This window comes from Mirounga angustirostris, unplaced genomic scaffold (genome assembly GCF_029215605.1).
Source record: "Mirounga angustirostris isolate CCGP_5_RB_7025 unplaced genomic scaffold, mMirAng1.0.hap1 SCAF_9, whole genome shotgun sequence".
NCBI lineage: Eukaryota > Metazoa > Chordata > Mammalia > Carnivora > Phocidae > Mirounga > Mirounga angustirostris.
This window is the reverse complement of record NW_026991717.1, coordinates 37,121,135-37,134,393: the sequence shown is the minus strand read 5'-3', so window position 1 is coordinate 37,134,393 and position 13,259 is coordinate 37,121,135. Positions and strand designations below refer to the sequence as shown.

The 13,259-nt window shown below is 36.5% G+C and overlaps 1 protein-coding gene and 1 pseudogene across 3 annotated transcripts in view; one reads left to right on the top strand and one right to left on the bottom strand.

Annotated features, from left to right (window-relative positions):
* The window catches only part of GLCE (glucuronic acid epimerase), a 112,751-nt gene that overhangs the window by 36,924 nt on the left and 62,568 nt on the right, over positions 1-13,259 (top strand). The gene's annotated exons all lie outside the window — the stretch shown is intronic.
* Positions 6,600-7,126, bottom strand: LOC123862067 (peptidyl-prolyl cis-trans isomerase A-like; annotated as a pseudogene).

The following is a 13,259-nucleotide window of genomic DNA, read 5'->3' as shown; positions in this document are numbered from 1 at the left end:
AGAATACATGTAACTTAATGGGAATTCAAGAAATAGTCTAATAGCAAGCTGTATTTTGAGATCATTCAAGGTTCCCATCATTCCCAGTCTATATACTACCTTATGACCTGGATAGACATAATGATGTATCAAAATCTGAGCAGTTGAAACATAGATAAATTTGATCCCTACTATAAAATAATCTTTCTTTACAAAAATAAGCTCTTAATAGGTTGGAAAAAGTATCAGGTCACGGATTTGGATTTTGGTGGGGGCGGGCATTTAAAATTGAGGCAGTTTAATCTTTAGAAGAGAACTAAGGAATCTCATCCTAGACTTATAACATGTTCAATATTAGCAATAACTTACCCAGCCTTACCTTTTTACAGATGAGGAAATGGCTACCCAGTCAGTGATGTACCCAAACTTGCTGGTGGCAGGGCCAGTGCCAGAACCCAGGCTGCCAATTCCATAAAGTGCACTGTACCATGCCACACTGCTAGTCATAAATCATACTGGAACCACTTTGGGATCTTTAAAAATACTTATGCCTGTCCCATTCCCCAGATATTCTGAGTTCATTGGTATGGGGTATAAGTTGAACATTGGGATTTTTAAAAGCTCCAAGTTTGGAAACCTGTTCCACAAGGAATGAGTGTGCTTAAGGACTTGGAACCAGAATGAGAGATCAATAGTACAGATTTCCGTCCATTCTGATTCCTTAATCGTATATTTGGCTAGGTTTTATCTGGGCAGTAAGAAAAATCTTTACATTGAGAAATAGCCAAGAGTTCTGCAGAACAAAGGTTTTCTTAATAAAGCTGTCCTTCCACTAGCGTGTGTTTTGTCAATGAGATAGCCTGCAACAGAATTTTTCTTAATCATGAAATAGAGCAGTTCTTTGACACTGATCAGGCAAGGAGAAAGTCTTCTGCCATCTGTGTTGTGGCATGCTCTGCTGTTGTTTTAACTAGATAAAATTCTAATTACTGTTGAACAGATTGTTTATGAGGTTTTTTTAATATTTTAGAGCAAGTGTATAAATATAAAGAGGCAAAGAAATGGTTCCAGATTTAAAAACAAAAGGCTTTTCTTTTGAAAGTAAGTTAATCTGGACTTGACACACTGGGTTTTTTAATAACACATTTCTGTGTATGTCCATGGTACTGCATGTTGCAAGGAATGTGAAATTTGCAGTTTTATCATAACCATTCTGTGGAGGCAGTCATGCACTCTTTGGTAGGATGCTGACAACATTGTAACTAGAAAATAGAATTTGGGATTGGTAAACAACACATTTTGTTTCAAGATATCCCTTCCTTTAAACAAGGTATTTCCTTCATAATGACAGGTACCAGCAGCATGAAGTAGAAGAGTTAATAGGAGATTGTGGTCAGATTGAAGCATTTAAGGATTTGAGATCTTTGAAGTAGCGTCAAGGTGATGGCAAGAGACTATACATTCAGGTTGCTAGAGTAGAGGTTAGAGGGGGTTTTTTGGTTTGTTTTCTATTGCTGCAGTGGCAAATCACTATAGACTTTGTGGCTTAAACAACTGAAATCTATTATCTTACATTCTGTAGGTCAGTAGGACAACGAGAGGGTCCAGCTGGGCTAAAATCAAGATTTCCGCAGGGTAGCATTCTTTTCCTTGCAGTTGTAGGGCTGACATCCCAGTTGCCTTGCTGGCTGTCAGATGAGGACGCTTCTCAGACCCTAAACACCACCCTCATTCCTTCGCTTGTGGCATTCTTTCCTCTATTTTAAAAGCCAGCAACAACAGGTCAAGGCCCTTTCACGCTTAAGGTATTTCCTCCTCCTTCTGTCTCATTCATCTCTCTGATCCACCTTTTGTCTTCCTCTTCCACTTTATTTATTTTTTTTAAAGATTTTATTTATTTATTTGACAGAGACAGCAGGAGAGGGAACACAAGCAGGGGGAGTGGGATAGGGACAAGCAGGCTTCCCGCTTAGCAGGGAGCCCGATGCGGGGCTCGATCCCAGGACCCTGGGATCGAGCCAAAGGCAGACGCTTAATGACTGAGCTACCCAGGTGCCCCCCTTCCACTTTATAAAGGATTAAATTGGACCCACTTGGATAATTTAGGCCAACCTCCCCATTTTAGCATCCTTAATCTTAATTATAACTGGAAGTCTTTTTTGCCATGTAAGGATAGCTAGGCTGGGGGTAGGAGGGAAAGGAGCAAGGACATCTTTGGAGGGCTGTTCTGTCTGTCAAAAGGGGCTAGGTCATTGGAGTCAAGGAAAGCAAATGTCAGTATTGACATAGCTGTTGAAAGTCTTCATTTGTCCAACAAATAATTTTTGATTACTTGCATTGTCCCAGGCATTGCTATAGGCACTGGGGCTATTGTGATAAACAAGACAAGACACATTCCCTGCCCTGCCTGTATGTAAATAGCAGCATACTTATAAAAACATGCGAAACAGAGCAGTGCTTTATAAAGGATTCTTCATGTACTTCGTATTTACATTAAGTTCTTTGAAAGAAGGTACTAGTGTTCCTTGTCGTGGCCCTTTCCTCATCCCACCACTAGACCAGTGTTTTACATCTTAGATGCTTAACAGATACTGTTCACAAAGGCTTACTTTGGTTTTCCTTTGCATTGTTAGGAATCTGACTTATCTCTCTTTTCTGATATTTTCTACTCTAAAAGCAGTGAGGAATTTTGAGTTTAATACAGACTCAGATGACAGGTTAAGATTTAATCAGATACCTGCTGAAGAATTTTGTAAAAGGCCTTAAGAATTACCATGTACTCCATCTTCCTTTTCTGAGTTAAAACTCCAAAGTGCTAAAGGCAGCTTTACAAATGCTGTCATCATATAAATTGGCACTTTTGCTTTTTTTCCCTGGGTTCGACAGCCAGGAAGTACCTACCCAATTAAAAAAAAAAATCAGCAGTTGTTTTAATCCCTGTATTCATCAATAGATAGTGAAGAATTGCCAACCCTGAAGAACATTAAAATAAACTTCTCAATATGGCTTTTCCATGGATGGATAGCCTCTTAAAATAATAGGGGAAAAAAATGAATGAATAAAAATAAGATAATGAAAGAGATTGACTATCTGTTTACTATGCCTAGAGTTATCTTCTTCATGTACAACTCCTTGTTGTGCTCCCACTGTGTGCTGAGTGTCAGTCTGTTTTTTGTGAAAGACCACAAGATTCTTACCAATTGTTCAGACTTTTTTTTTTTTTTAAGATTTTATTTATTTATTTATTTATTAGAGAGCGAGCGAGAGAGAAACAGCATGAGAGAGGAGAGGGTTAGAGGGAGAAGCAGGCTCCCCGCTGAGCCGGGAGCCCGATGTGGGACTCGATCCCAGGACCCCGGGATCATGACCTGAGCCGAAGGCAGTCGCCTAACCAACTGAGCCACCCAGGTGCCCCAGACTTTTTTTTTTTTTAAGATTTTATTTATATATTTGTCAGAGAGAGAGCACAAGCAGGGGGAGCGGCAGGTAGAGCAGGCAGAGGGAGGAGCAGGCTCCCCGCCAAGCAAGGAGCCCAATGCAGGACTCCATCCCAGGACCCTGGGATCATTACCCAAGCCAAAGGCAGATGCTTAACTGACTGAGCCACCCAGGCGTCCCTGTTCAAAGACTTTTAAAGACAGTTCTTAATTTTTTCAGTGATGGTCAAGGTTATTCTGTGCTATGCAATGTCCCAGAGCAGCAATGAGGAACTTTAGTAATGATGGGTTGGAATAAGTATGGGTATGTGAGGTTTATAGATAATATACCAGCATCAATTTCAAACTTGATCATCACAGAACTTTTTATCAGAACAATTGGCAAGTGGTTAAATATATTTGTTACACAGATTTGAGCTCCAAAGCATAAATGTCACATGGGGTCTTAGAGCACCTTCTTAATTTTGGTACATACAGAGCTCCAACCAAAATTCCTTCATGATTCTTTGGCAGTTTAACAGTATTTATGGATATCTTATCCATATGACTCTTCATGTCTCCAAACAAGTAGCCTAAGTATATTTACACAAAATTTTATTTCTGATAAAAGAAATTTTAGAACAGTGGTTGAAAAATTAATTTCATTTGCTTATGTTAAGATGGGTATTGTCCTATTAAGTTTGGGTGATATTAATGTGGGTCAAGGAAGGTGATAGCTACTTTTATTTTATAGAGGTGGTTTAATGCACTGTAAATGAAAGCATTAACAGATAATGTTGATTTCTGTGGGCTTTTTTTTTTTTTTTTTAATGCTTCAATGTCTAGGCAAGTATAGCATCCTGTCAGATTTCGTTCATAGGCAGAAATCTTATTAAAGGGAAACTTTTGAAGGAGGCTGGAAGTATAACAACATAATAATGAAAATAACTAAGGTTCTTTTGATTTTTGTAAAAAGAGAAGGGAAAAAATTCCTCTGTGCTTTTGGACATTAAAATGTAGCAGTGACTTAAATACATGCAATGCCACAGAGAAATGGAATTTACCGATTTACCTAAAGCTTTTGACAGGTATATTTGCATCTTTAGACGTCAGATTTGAATTACTAAAGCAGCCTTTGTTTAGTAAATTGAACATTTACTGAGAAGATTACATGGAGGAATAAGCATACTGATTTGCAGTAGGCGCTGTTTTAGTGGGTGTTAAAACTAAACTGGCCTTAGTGAACTATTACCATGGCTACATAAAAATGGCTTCAGTTTGAAAGGATATGGTTTCAGATGTAAGTCATATATTTTTCCAAATGTGTTTTTGGGGAAAATAAACCTAAATTCTGAAGCAGGCCATTTCACTTCTAATTGAATGTAATATTAGGAACACAAAAAGCCTTAAGGCAAGAACTGTTCCTTACAGAGGTTTTTGTTTTCCATTTGAAATTAGTGCAGTTGGAGATTGGCTTTTTAAAAAAATCTCTGATTCTTTTAAACAAAGTATAGCAATGTAAAATTGTTGCTAAATTTACTAACACAACTGAGAACAATTGTATCCTTTAAAAAAAAAAGTAGTGAGTTTTATTTAAATAAAATATTTGCCTGAATATGATTTTAAAAAATAACACCTAAGATAAACCTAGGAATCAGATAGATTAAATAATAATAAAGGTGTTTTCAGGAGAGGTAGTGCCTTTCTATGTAGATTTTTAAATTTAAACCAATTGTAGTGTATGGATTTGAATGTTTTGTGCTATGTGTATGTATAGTATAATGGAAGCTTATAGTAGTACTATATTAGTTGAGGTAAAACTCTTGCAAAAGAGTAGAATTCTGAAATATTATGTTACCTGATGTACATCCTTGCTTCACCTTTTTCGTATTCAAGTGAGACAATTTTCCCCTGATAATAAAGGTGGAAACAAATGATTATTTTATTCTCCAATTTTTAGAATGTTCTTAATGCATTTGAAGTAGAATTAATCACCTTTTTTCCCCCTCCCTGGAATTTTCTGACTATAAATCAATCTTTTTAAAAAAATTAATGAAAGTTCTTTTATGATGCTGTCAAGTACATGTCAGGGTCTACTCTTCAATTAGGTGGGATTGTGATTGTTAGATTAGACTCCTTTGCAGGTGACGCACTGACTAGAGGAACTGATCCCCCAGTGATTCTATATTTTAGGGCTGAGCTGAGAAATTTGTCATTTGTTCTATCTTAAAAGTAGCCAGAATAAATGAGAGGATTTTTATAGACTGTAAAATCCAAACTAAATATCCTGGAAAAATCTTGATGACTTAAAGGTTATTTGTTTAAGTATCAGAAATTAATTTTTTAATGAACATGCAGTAAAATTGACTTTTTGTGTGTACAGTTGATGAACTTTAACATGTGTAGATTTTCATGTAACTGTCATCACAGTCAGTATCCAGATATCCAGATAGTTCCATTAGTTCATAAAACTCCCTTACGCTGTCCCTTTGTAGTTGTACTCTCTCACCCAATACCCCGGGCAACCACTTTGTCATTTAATTTTGTCTTTTCAAAAATGGCCACTAAATGGGATCATAAAGTATATAGCTATTTGAGATAGTTACACATGCATTTACTCAGCATAGTGCCTTATTTCACCTAACTTGTTTTGTATATCATTATTTCATTCATTTTTATTGCTGAGTAGTATTTGATTGTATGGATGTACCATAGTTTGTCCCTTAATTCATTGAAGGACTTTGAGTTATTTCAAGTTTGTAGCTATTTTGAATAGAGATATTATAAACATTTGTTTGTTGGCTTTTGTGAATGCGAGTTTTCATTTCTCTTGGGTAAATACATAGTAGTGAGACTGTTAGTAATTGTATAATTTTACTTAAAAAGAAATTGCCAAACTGTTTTCTAAATTGGTTGTAACACTTTATATGCCCATCAGCAATGTGTGATAGTTCTAGTTGTTCTGCCTATTTGCCAGCACTTGGTATGGTCATTCTTTTGTTTGTTTAATTTTTATTTCATAATCATAAACTTAACTGTAATCCATCTAGACTTGGAGGGGAGTAAGGAAAACATGAAACCTGTAGAATTGCAGTGAGAACACAAAGATTATAGGATATTTTAAACAGGTGGGAGTGAAGGGGTGCTCTCCTGAGCTACAGAAGAAATGGTCTGGTAGTTAAGATAAAACACAAGTGAAATTTATTAGATTTGTCCATAGTCAGCAATGGTGATCATCTTGCTGGTCTTGTCATTCCTGGCCCCAGAGCACTCCATGGCTTTTACAATATTCATGCCCTCCTTCACCTTGCCAAAGAACACGTACTTGCCATCCAACCACTCAGTCTTGGCAGTGCAGATGAAAAACTGGGAACCATTTTTGTGGGGTCTAGCATTTGCCATGGATAAGATGCCAGGACCTGTGTGCTTCAGGATGAAATTCTCATCATCAAATTTCTCCGCATAGATGGACTTGCTGCCAGTGCCATTATGGCATGTGAAGTCACCACCCTGGCATGTAAATCCTGGAATAAGCCTATGAAAGCAGGCACCTTTATAACCAAATCCTCTCTCCCTAGTGCTCAGAGCACAAAAGTTTTCTGTTGTCTTTGGAGCTCTGCAAACAGCTTGAAGGAGATGTGGCCAGAGCGCTTGCTGTCCACAGTGATATCAAAGAACACAATGGGGTGACCATGGCTGGGTGGGCACAGGCAGCTCTGGGGCAGCGACATCTGCAAGTGGTTGTTCTTTTTAATTATAGCCGTTCTAATAGATTTGGAATGATATCTGATAATGATTTTAAATTGCATTTTCCTAATAGTTAATGATATCAAACACTTCGTCATGTGCTTTTTTGCTATACATACATTCTTTTTTGGGTCTGTCCAAGTCTTTTGTCCATTTTTTAAAATAATAGAAACTTTATTTTGGAATAATTTAGATTTGTAGAAAAGTTGCATAGATAATACAGAGGATCCCTGTATGGCCCTCACCCAGCTTAATGACAACTTCTTATAAAACCAAAACCAAGTACATTTATCAAAATGAAGAAACCAACATAGGTACCTTAATGTTAACCAAATTCCAAATTCTAAACTCGGATTTTGTCAGATTTTCCACTGGTCTCCTTTTTATGTTCCAAGGATTCCACATTGCATTTATTAAGTCTCCTTAGTCTCCTATGGTTTGCGGCAGTTTCTTAGTCTTTTGTTTTTCATGACCTTACTAATTTTGAGTATTAGTACTAGTCAGGTATTTTGGAGAATGTCCCTCAATTTGTGTTTATCTAAGGTTTTTTCTGATTAGACTGAGGTTAAGGGTTTTAGGGAAGAATATCAAAGGTATGATCGTGAAGTACCCTTCTTGTGCCACCTCATATCAGGGCGTGTATGATAATATCACTTGGTTAAGGTAGTATTTGCTAGGTTTCTACACTGTAAAGTTACTATTTCTGTCTTTCTGTCATTTGTTCTTTGGAAATGAATCACTAATTCTAGCCTGCATTCAAGGAGGTGGGGTGATGGTTTCATTTTATGGTTGAGGGTCTGTCTACATATATTATTAGGAATTCTTCCATAAGGAAGTTTGTCCCTTACCTTTCATTCATTCATTAATTCGTTCATTCATTTAGGTCATTATGTATACTTCTTTTATACATTGGCTTATAATCCAACGAATGCTGTGTTATTTATTTTGTTGCTAAAATTATTTCATTGTTGAACCCTGTATCCCTTTGACATTTTTTGAGTATTGCCTTGATTTCTGGCACTACAAGATACTCCAAACTTACCTTGTATTTTCTCCACCCTATTCCTAGAATCAATCATTTCTCTGAGCTCTGGTTTCTTGTATTGGAGAATTGTGTTTAGAGACCAGTGTCTGGGTGCTGGATGTGTACTCCTTACTATTGGGGTGTCACTGTTTCTAGGCCTTTTCAGAGGATAGAGGTGGGAATTATACATCTGTATGCTAATCCGTGTGTCTGTACACATTATAATTGTTTCTGTATTTATCCATGTGTCTTACGTATTTAACAGTATATATGTTAAGTTTATACCAACGTCTGTGACTGCTCCAGTACCATAAGGTTCATTCTAGCCTTCTCCTTTTTGCTTAACTTCTGACTTCTCTGAGAATGAGAAACCTGGCATATTTACTTAATTGTTCCACCCCATGTACATGTAAAAAGTAAATTTAGAGGGGCGCCTGGGTGGCTCAGTCGTTAAGCGTCTGCCTTCGTCTCAGGTCGTGATCCCAGGGTCCTGGGATTGAGCCCCGCATCGGGCTCCCTGCTCCGCGGGAAGCCTGCTTCTCCCTCTGCCACTCCCCCTGCTTGTGTTCCCTCTCTCGCTGTGTCTCTCTCTTCAAAAAAAAAAAAAAAGTAAATTTAGAATAACTGTTACTCCCATGAGAAATAAATTTACCAACTAGAGTACAGTGTTTATGTATGGGTCCTTTTGTATTTAGCCTTAAAGTTTCCATTTAAAACATTGTTTTCCAAGTTAAATCAGCTCATTTTCCTTCTAATGTCTTCAGTGGGGTTTTGCCATTCATTTGCAATACAGTCACATTCATTTGTCACAGACTGCATTCTATCTTAAAATTTCCCTACCATCTTAGTTGATTTTTAAAAATTTGCAGACATTAATGTTAACTTTTTGCAATGTACAGTTCTATGGGTTTTGACAAATGCACAGGGTCATTATCCACTATGCCAGTACCATACAGACAGTTTTCATCACACTGAATATTCTCCTGTTAAAAGGTTCTGGACCCAGTTACAACCTGTGTATGTGTGCATGTAGAGGACAGAGGAGTTCCCACACCAACAAGCAATTCTCTTGTACACCAGCTGGATGTCCTACAATTCAACTAAATTCTGACACCATCTACCCAGAGATAGAATCAGTTAAGGGCTCAGTCCCATATGACTGCGCACTCCGTACCTCAGTTCATATACCAGTTGCAAGCTCAGATTGTCACCAGTGATTCTGACCCACCAGCTATCAATCACAAATTCCAATGACCGCCCTCCTTGGGTTTGATTAATTTGCTAGGCAATTTACAGAACTCAAAGAAACATTTAACTTACTAGATTATTGGCTTATTAAAAAAGTATATAACTTAGGAACAGCCAGATGGAAGATATGCCTAGGGCAAGGTATGGGAAAAGGGTGCAAAGCTTCCATGCCCTCTAAGAGCTCACTACTCTCCAAATGCCCACATATTCACCACCTAGAAGTTCTCTGAAACCCTTCCTGTTGTGTTTTTATGGAGGTTTCATTACATAAACATGATAGATTAAATCATTGGCCATTGGCACTTGATTCAGACTGTAGTCCCTCTCCCCTCCCTGGAAGTTCACGGGGTGGAACTAAATTTCCAATCCCCTAATCACATGGTTGGTTCTTCTGGAAACCAACCTCCATCCTTACTTAGTTACTTTCTATAAGTCACCTCATTATCGTAAACCCAGTTGTGGTGGAAAGGCGCTTGTTACAAGTAAGAAGACACCCATTTCACCTTTATGGCTCTGAAGTGATTATAGGAACTGAGGCCAAGAGACCAAGTATAACAGAGGGTTTTGGGAACTGTGAGCCAGGAACTGGATGAAATCCAAATGTATATGAGAAATATGTTTTGGTCATCTGAATGACCAAATGTATGTATTTGCTATAAATCACAAAATTGCACTAAGTTCTGACACCATCTACCTGGAGATAGTATCAGATTCCACCTGTTAAGGACTCAGTCCCATAGGACTGCCCATCCCACACCTCAGTTCACACACCTGCTTTGTAGTTAGCCATTCCCACATCCCCCAATCCCTGACAACCACTAATGTCTTTTCTTTTCATACTGTTTTGCCTTTTCCAGTGTGTCATATGCATGCAGTCATATATGTGACTTTTTGGATCTGACTTCTCACTTAGCGAAGTGCATTTAAGATTTCTCCATGTTGTCTTACGAATCAAATAGTTGACTCCTTTTTATTCCTGCAGAGTATTCTATTGTATGGATTTACCCCAGTTGTTTTATCCATTCATCTTATTGAAATAACTTTCTAGGCCCAAGATAGAGCTGTTCCTTCTCCAGGTGCCACATCAGCAAACCGAAACTGTCTCTGTAAAAGCTCCACTTCACCAAAAACGCAAGATCTCTAGTCAGACAATCCCCAAACACCAGGCCAACTCTGGGCCTTCTCACCCCAAATGAGGTTGACTGTGGGGTCCTAGCCAGTCAGATATTTTCCATTTTTCTCTTCCTTGTTCTTTATTCTTTATCCTATAAAAGCTTCTTGTTTTCTGCCCCATTTTCATGTCTTGGAATGGAGACTATCCACCTCATAAAGTGTTAAATAAAATTTGTACCACCTAAATTATTACCTTTAGTCATTTTTTGTTTTTAACAACCTGTTGAAGGACATCTTGGTTCCTTCAGGTTTTGGTGATATGAGTAAAGCTTTTATTAAACAGTCATGTACAGATTTTTGTGTGAATATGCTTTCAATTCACTTAAGTAATCTAGGAGTTTGATTGCTGGGTTGTTATCAGTGTAAATTTAATGTTATAAGAAACCGCCAAATTGTTTTTCAAAGTGGTTGTGCCATTCTTCATTCCCACCAGCAGTGAATGAGAGTTCCTATTGCTCTGCATCTTTGGCAGCATTTTCTATTGCTATGTTTTTGTTTGTTTTTTTAATTTTAGCCATTCTAATCAATGTGCTTTTTGTTCGTATTTAAATTGGATTTTTTCTTCCTGTTGAGTTTTGAGAGTTCTTTATATATTCTGGATACAAATTCTTTGTTGAATATGTAATTTACAAAAATTATCTCCCTCTCTGTAGCTTGTCTTTATATTATGTTAGATAACTTTCTAGAGCAGAAGTTTTTAATTTAGATAAAGTCCAATTTGTCCCTTTTTACTTATTGGGTTGTATTTTGATGTGATATCTAAGAACTCTTTACCTAGCCCTAGGTCACAAAAATTTTGTCCTTGGGGGGGGTAAAAAGTTTTATAGTTTTATATTTTACATATTCACTTGAGCTAATTTTTATATGAAATGAGAGGTTTAGGTAAAAATTCATTTTTTCCTTTATATTTGGATGCTCAATTGTTCCAACACAATTTGTCAAAAAGGCTCTCCTTTTCTCATTGTGTTTTCTTTGAACCTTTGTTAAAAATCAGTTGGTCATGTTTGTATGGAGCTATGTGTGGACACTGTTCTGTTCCATTGGATTATATGGTTCCTCCAATTTTCTTTTTTTATATTTGTTTTTAATAGTTTTGGCTATTTTAGATTTTTTGCCTTTCCATATTAGTTTGAAAATAAGCTTGCTATAACAGCAAAAAATCTGGGATTTTGATTGGAATTGTGTTAAATCTGTAGACCAGTTTGGGAGAGAATTGACATTTTTACTATTTTGAGTTTTCCAGTTTGTGAACTCAGTATATCCTTCTATTCACTTATGTCTTCTTTGACTTACTTTATCAGCATTTTGTAGTTTTTAGCATGCAGATCCTGTAAATGTTTTATCAGATTTATATCTAAGTAATTTGTTTCTATGGAGCTATTATAAATGGCATTATTTAAAAATTGGGGGGGTCCAAAGTGTTCATTGTTTAGTATATAGAAATATAATTGATGTTGGCCTTGTATTTTTTGACCTTGATAATTTCATTTATTAGTTCCAGGAGGGGTTTGTTTGTTTGTATTCCTTGGAATTTTCTGTGTAGACAGTAATGTCATTTGCAAATAAGGACAGTTTTATTTCTTACTTGCCAGTCTTATCAGTCTGGAGTTATCTCTTTTTTAAATGTTTGGTAGTTTTCATTAGTGAAGACATTTGGGCCTGAAGAATTCCTTTTTTTTTTTTTTGAAAGTTTTTAACTACAAATTAAATTTATCTGATACTTCTGTGCAGCTTATCCATATTATTGTATGTGAATGTTTGTAGTTTGTCATTTCAGGGAGTTCTTGAGCGTATGGGCATAGAGTTGCTCACAGTACTTCCTTGTTATTTAAATATTTGTATGATCTATTGTGAAATCTCCCTATTTGTATTGATATTGAGAATTTATGTCTTCTCCCTTTTTGTCTTTGTCAGTCTTGCTGTATTAAACTTTTCCAAGAGCCAGGTTAGGTTTTAATTGATTTTCTGTATTTATTTGTTCTTTTCAATTTCATTGATTCCTGTTCTTTATTATTTCCTTCCTTCTACTTTTTAGTTTGCTCTTCTTTTTCTAGTCTCTTAAGATGAAAGCTTAGATTATTAATTTTAGACTCTTTTTTCTAATGTAAGTATTTAATGCTATAACATCCTCTAAGTAATGCTCTAGTTGTATCCCACAAATTTTGATATGTTGTTTTATTTTTGTTCAGTTCAAAATATTTTCTGTTTCCCCTCTGACCCATAGATTACTTACAAGTGTGTTTTGAAATTTCCTTCTCTTTGGAGAGTGTCTTGTTATCTTTCTGTTATTGGCATCTAGTCTAATTTTGTTACAGATAACAGCCTTTTGTATGATTTAAAATTTTTTGTAAAGGTTTCTTTTATGATCCGGTGTATTGTTTTTCTATTGCTAATTTAGCAAATTACCACAAACAGTGGTTTAAACAGCACAAATTTATTGTCTTAAGTTCTGGAGCTCAGAAGTTTGAAGCCTGTTTCACTGGGTATCAGCAAGACTGTTACTTCTTTCTGGAAGTTCAATGGGATAATTTATTTCCTTGTTCTTGCCACCTTCTAAAGATGCTCACTTTCCTTGACTCCTGGCCCCTTACAGCAGTGGCTTACTAGTTATGCTATTATAGTTAAAGAATGTTTCTTTCTACTATTTTTTTTTTACTTTAATTGGTGTGTTT